This window comes from Peromyscus maniculatus, chromosome 23 (assembly GCF_049852395.1).
Source record: "Peromyscus maniculatus bairdii isolate BWxNUB_F1_BW_parent chromosome 23, HU_Pman_BW_mat_3.1, whole genome shotgun sequence".
In the NCBI taxonomy this organism is placed as follows: domain Eukaryota; kingdom Metazoa; phylum Chordata; class Mammalia; order Rodentia; family Cricetidae; genus Peromyscus; species Peromyscus maniculatus.
In genome coordinates, this window is record NC_134874.1 from 43955350 (window position 1) to 43961443 (window position 6094).

Below are 6094 nucleotides of genomic sequence, written 5' to 3' on the forward strand. Positions count from 1 at the left end.
GGTGAGGGCTCAGATCTTTCTGAGGCTCTTCAGGGGCCTTCCTCAAATCCAGCCACGAAGGGTAGGGCGGGAGGGTGGCTGAGCAGGGGGATCCCCACCCTACCCCCTTCCTGTGGTCTCTTTGCTTCCTCTTCTTTACAATGTCGCTTTTCGGGACTGGCCGGGTGGTGCTGGCCATCTACTGCCCCTCTGCAGGTGCCTGCCCGCTCTGGCCTGACTCCAGTCTCACCTGGAGCTCACAACCTCTGTGTCCTCTGTCTCCTCCTCTCCCCTGCCCCTCCCTGCTCCACCAAATACTGATCACACTCACTCAGCACCCGGAAGTGCGTCCGGGCATGGCCCTTGCTGCTAACTGCTCGGTAACTGCTCTTGCATTTCGCGGCAACTGGCCAGGGCCTGACCCCACCTTGGCCCTGCAGTTTGGCTTTTTAAGGCCTGAGGCAGCTGCCTGCAGATTTTTGGAGTAGGGGATGGGGAAAGCGTTCCCTCAGTGGGGGCCATTGTCTTCGGGATACAGTGCCTGGTGACAGTGGCCCTGGTGACAGTGGCTCGGGCCCCACTTATGGATGAGGAAGCTGACATTTGCTAGGGGGTGGAAAGGTCATGGTGGAGCAGTCTGCACACAGGCCGTGGGCCTCCTTCCTGCCTGGTGAGTCAGAGGCCTGTTGCCCTCTACCCTGGTCTTCACACAGCCTTCTGCAGATGGCATCAGCCTCCCCACTGAGCTGGAGGGCACCATGACCACACTGGCCTCATGGGCATGGAGTGGGGGCCCCTGCCAGGGTAGGGTTTCCACTGGAACTGGAGGTAAAGGGCTTCGTCATGGCGGGTCCAAATGCCCTCGATCCTGGAGGGACAGACGAGCAGCAGGGAGCAGGGTGGAACCCCATGAGGGGGAAGAAGTCTCTAACCCTAGTGTTCGAGAGGCTGACGCAGGAGCATCATGAGATCAGGGCTAGCTTGGGCTACAAAGTGAGGTCTTATTCAAAACATCACCTGAGAAACTGGAGCCAAGTGGGAAGGGGCCCAGGGAGGGCATAGCCTCGACTACTTCTTCCAGGTGTAAGGTTATTCCTCAGAAGGGAAGCAAGCCAACTAATTCTTTTTTTCTTCTTCCATATTCTGGGTGGGGGTTTCAAGACAGTGTTTCTCTGGGTAGCCCTGGCTGTCCTGAACAGCTGGCTGCAAGCTGACTTCTGACGCCGACTTCCATGGGGGTCTGAGCAAGGGCCCTCCGCTTAGGTCAGCTACTCAGGCAGGGAGGGCACTCGTCTTCTCCCCCAGGGGCACTGGGGGTACATCCTTACCACTGACTCCTAACCCAGGCTAAGAGCACCAGAAGGGGCCCAGTCAGGTGTGATCTCCCAAACCACCCATCACCAGAGGGCTTTCAAAAGTAAAACTTGGAGCCAGGTATCTTGGTGGCTCATGCTTGTTATCTCTGCACTTGGGAGGCAGAGGCAGGAGGGCTGCAAGAGTTCAAGACCAGCCTAGGCTACCTGCAGAATGACGCCCCCCCCCCCAATAAGAGCAGGCTATAGGGTGTCAGGCAGGGTGCAGAAGGCAGCCTCAGCCCCCAGCTTCCTCTCTCGGGGTGAGTGGTCAGGGCTAGCTGAGCTGGGTCTGGGGGAGGGCTGCAGGGTGGGGCTGAAGTTTTCAACTTCCCTCTCTGAACTTCCCTCCCCACTGGGGTCAGCAGGGCCGACTTCCTGGAAAAGGCGCCTCATTGCTGGAGCCGGAAGGCCAAAACCACAGTGTGAGCGTGTGTGTGAGTGTGTGTGTGTGTGTGTGTGTGTGTGTGTGTGCGCGTGTGTGTGTGTGTGTGTGTGTGTGTGTGTGTGTGAGTGTGTGTGTGTGTGTGAGCATGTGTGTGTGTGTGTGTGAGTGTGTGTGTGTGAGCATGTGTGTGTGTGTGTGAGCGTGTGTGTGTGTGTGTGTGTGTGTGTGTGTGTGTGTGTGTGTGCATGTGTGCACTCCAGCTTGGCACAGCCCAGACAAAGCCACCCCAGAGTGGGGTTCGGGGGGAGAGATAGCCAGGAACTCTCCCTGGAGCTGAGACTTCCCTATCCTCCCTGCCACAAATGGTCCAGACCTCGGATGACAGAAGTCAGGCCTCACTGGATTTCTTCAGCCTGCTCTCCCTGCATTCTGGGCCTGATGTCTCAGGAGGAAGCAGGAGGCCTGCTTCAGACTCATTGGCCAGGCCTATGGCTCACCCTCCTGGGCCCACCTGCTCACCTGACCCCTAGTTCTACATCTTTCACTCTCCCCCGCCAAAACCCCACATTTCCCCCCTTTTGATGCTTGACATTAAAAAATAATAATAAAATTATTGGGGCTTGGTGGTTAAGAGCATGGGCTGCTCTTACAGAGGGACCCAGGTTCGATTCCCAGCACTCACATGGCTGCTCACAAAAGTCTGCAATTCCAGTTCTAGGGGATGCTACACCCTCTTCTGGCCTCTGCAGCACCAGGCATGCATCTGGTGCACAGACATACATACCGGCAAAGACAACCCGCAGGAACAGGTTCTTTCACCATGTAGGCCCCAGGGTGAAACTTAGGTCATTGGGTTTTTAGCAGCAAACAGCAAACACCTTAACCAGCTGAGTCGGCTCCCTGGCTTTTTGGTGCCTCTTTTTTTTTTTTTTTTGGTTTTTCGAGACAGGGTTTCTCTGTGTAGCTTTGTGCCTTTCCTGGAACTCACTCTGTAGTCCAGGTTGGCCTCGAACTCACAGAGATCCACCTGCCTCTGCCTCCCGAGTGCTGGGATTAAAGGCGTGCGCCACCACTGCCCGGCTTTGGTGCCTCTTTAAATGAGTGTATTTTCATTGTGCACAGAAATCAGTTTCATAAAGATAGGTCCGTTCATCACGTGCTCTGACTGTTCACCCCTCTACCTTCCCTCCCCACCAGGACAGTCATCTTGCTTTTCACACATAGTCCCACTTCTATCATCACACACACACATGCACACATATACAAAGGCATGCACACCCTCCCCCAAGGGCTGGCAATGTGGCTCAGTTGGTAGAGTGCTTTCCAAGCATGGAAAAAGTCATAGGTTCAAACCTCAGCACCGCATGAACACCCTTGGCTACATAGAATTCAAGGTCAGCCTGGACTTTGTCCAATAAACAAACAAACAAACAAACAAATAAGAGATGGGAGAGTTGGTTCCGTGGTTAAGAGCGCTGGCTGCTCTTCCGAAGCACCCAGAGTTCAAAACCTCCTTCCAGAGGACCCAGGGTTCAATCCCAGCACCCATATGGTAGCTTAGAACATTTATAACTCCAGCTCCAGGGGAAAATTTGACCTGACATCCTCTTCTGGCCTCTGTGGGTACTGCATGCATGTTTTGCACAGACATACATGCAGGCAAAACACCCATACATATAACATAAAAATATTAAAATAAGTAAAACAAAAGAAGGGGAAAATGTATAAAATCTAACTAACCCTGATGCTGCCCAACTACATACATGAACACTTGGTAAATCCCTGCAAGGGACCCCAAGACCAAGAGGCACTCTATATTGGACCCTGGAGGTTGCCTAGATGTTCACCCAGGCCCTGTCCAGGCATCTGGCTCTGCCACAACCCACCGTGGTCCTTGGGCGCCTCCTGGTGGCCACGGTTGATAATTTCTCCCAGTCCGAGTCCCAGATTTCCTGGGATGCAACAGGAAGAAAAAGAACCTTTGCTTTGGCCTCCAAGTTCCATGCAATACTAAATACAGTCACAACTTCTGATTTATTCCCTTTGTCTCCTCGGTAGTGCTGAGACTTGAGCCTTGGGCCAACACATATGCTAGGTGAACAATCAAATCACAGAGCACATTCCGAGCCTTCTAATGCCTGGCTGATGCAGTATGAGGAAGTCAGGTGCAAGGCGCATGTGCTGTTCTTGGGCTGGCTCTGGAGTGTGGCTCACGCAGCAGCTGCCAGCATCAGTTCTCAGCAGAGTCACTGCTCGCTCTACCCCCGCCCCCAACATAGATGTGTCCCACTGGAACCTCCGGGCACTTTGGATGCAGACTATTGTGAACTTCTGGAAAGTACACCTATCATGGCTCCTGAGGGGGAACCAGGGCCCCCATAGGCCCTTGCTTTCCATGAATCTTGTTCCAGGTTTCCACATAAAACCACCTCACTGGGGGATTCTAGGCAGGGCTCTATCACTGAGCCACACCCCGGCCCCTCACTGGGGGATTCTAGGCAGGAGCTCTACCACTGAGCCATACCTCCAGCTTCTCAATGGAGCCCCACTCCAGTACAGAGCTGATTGGCCTCCATCTCTTCCTGATTCAGCAGCTAGAGCAATTCAGTTAAAATGAATGCTAGATAGTGTCACTCTCTATGGCTTCCTCCCAGCCAATGAGGCCCTGCCCCTACCGGTGAAGTCCTCACCATACTGAATATGGTTCCCCACAGACTTCACCCAGGAGCCCTGTGTGTCCCTAGCCTGGGCTGCAGACAACCACCCTGTGGACAGCCTATGGCTCTGGATCCTCCAGGGCAGTTCAGGAAAGACAGACCTGTTTTTTTAAAATTGTTTATTTTAAAACATGAAACCCAAGCTGAATAGAGATCACAGAAATCACATGGACAAGAACTTGAGTTATTTGCCAAGAAAAATAAAGTTCCCCAAAGAAATAAAAATCGAACCCCAAACCCAGTTTAAAAAAACGAAAACACAGCAACAGTAACACACAGCCATGGCCCTACAGAGGCTGGAGGGGAACTTGGGGCTGGCTCAATTCCGATGACATTGTCCACTGGGGGCAGATGCAGGCAGGGAGACGGTAACTGGGAGGCAAATCTCACAAAACCATATATATGAGAAAGGGCACGGTACACCATCATCATGATTACAAACAGGAGACTCTGGTCACCTTTGACCCAGGAGCTAACCCCCTTCTGGGTAGGACAGGCATTGGGGCAGGGGCCAGGAATTGCATAGTGAGACAGGGTGGGCGGGTGGGCACTGGGGGGAGGGTTTGGAGGATGTTCCAGGCCAAGATCTGCCACTTCAGCTCTGTCTTACATAAGCCAGAGTGTGTCTGTGGGGGATGGTGGCCACCGTCCCACCAGCGATGGCGTCCCAGGCAGATCCCCCTCCGGGTTTGGCTAGGGACCTGGGTCTGGTTTGGTGGCTCAGCCTTCCTTGCTCCCCACCAGAGGTGTAGGATCCCCTGGGATAAGAGGGACCAATCACAGGCAGCTGGCACTGAACTGCCCACCCCCCATGGAGAGGTGTAGGGACTACTGGGATTGAGGAGACAAGTGGCACCCCAAAAACCAGAAAACAAAACAAAAACACCACAGTGGCAGGAGCCGTCTCCTCCGCAGAGGTGAGGGTAGGAACCCCCTTTTAACTTCCCCTTGTTTCCTTTCTTCAGCCTCGGTGAGTGGAAAGTCACAGATGGGGGCACGCACGCACACGACGCTCAGGACGCCCAAGACAGCACAAGTTCACAGCCACATCCGGGCAGTGCCCGCCTCTCATGCTATATACATTCACCTTGTGGCCAGCTCACGGCCGGGGGCAGCATTTGTGCTTCTGAGAGGCCCCAGGGCACACCCAGGCACCCAGGCAGGGGTGCCCCATGCCTCCCTCTGAACCCGAGACCAGGAACACACCCACAGTGGGCAGGGTGGCTGCGGTTGGGCCTCCACGGCCCTGTAGGTTCCCGGCGCCAGACCAGTTGGAGGCAAAGGCAGGGCCCCCTCCACTGAGGTTCTGTCATGCCCGGGAGCTACAGACGCCCAGACTTGGACCCCTAGGCCCAGTGAGTCCTCTGCCGACTCCTTTTGGTCCCAGACACCAGCACAAAGAGAGGGGTTGGTTGAGAAGGAAGGGAATGTGGAACCTCTCCCCTCTGGGGAGAGCCGAAGCCCGGGGGTTCTGGGATCTGTAGCTGCCAGGTTGCTCTAGGAGGGCCACGGGTCTGTAAACCACCTCCCACCACAGGGCCCCAGTCTTGGCTACCTGCACAAGCTGCTCCATGGCCCTGTCGCTGCCCATCCCACAGGCCAGAGCTCACACTGGCTGGCTGGGCCAGGGTAGAGGCTCCAGGTCCTGATTGGGGAGC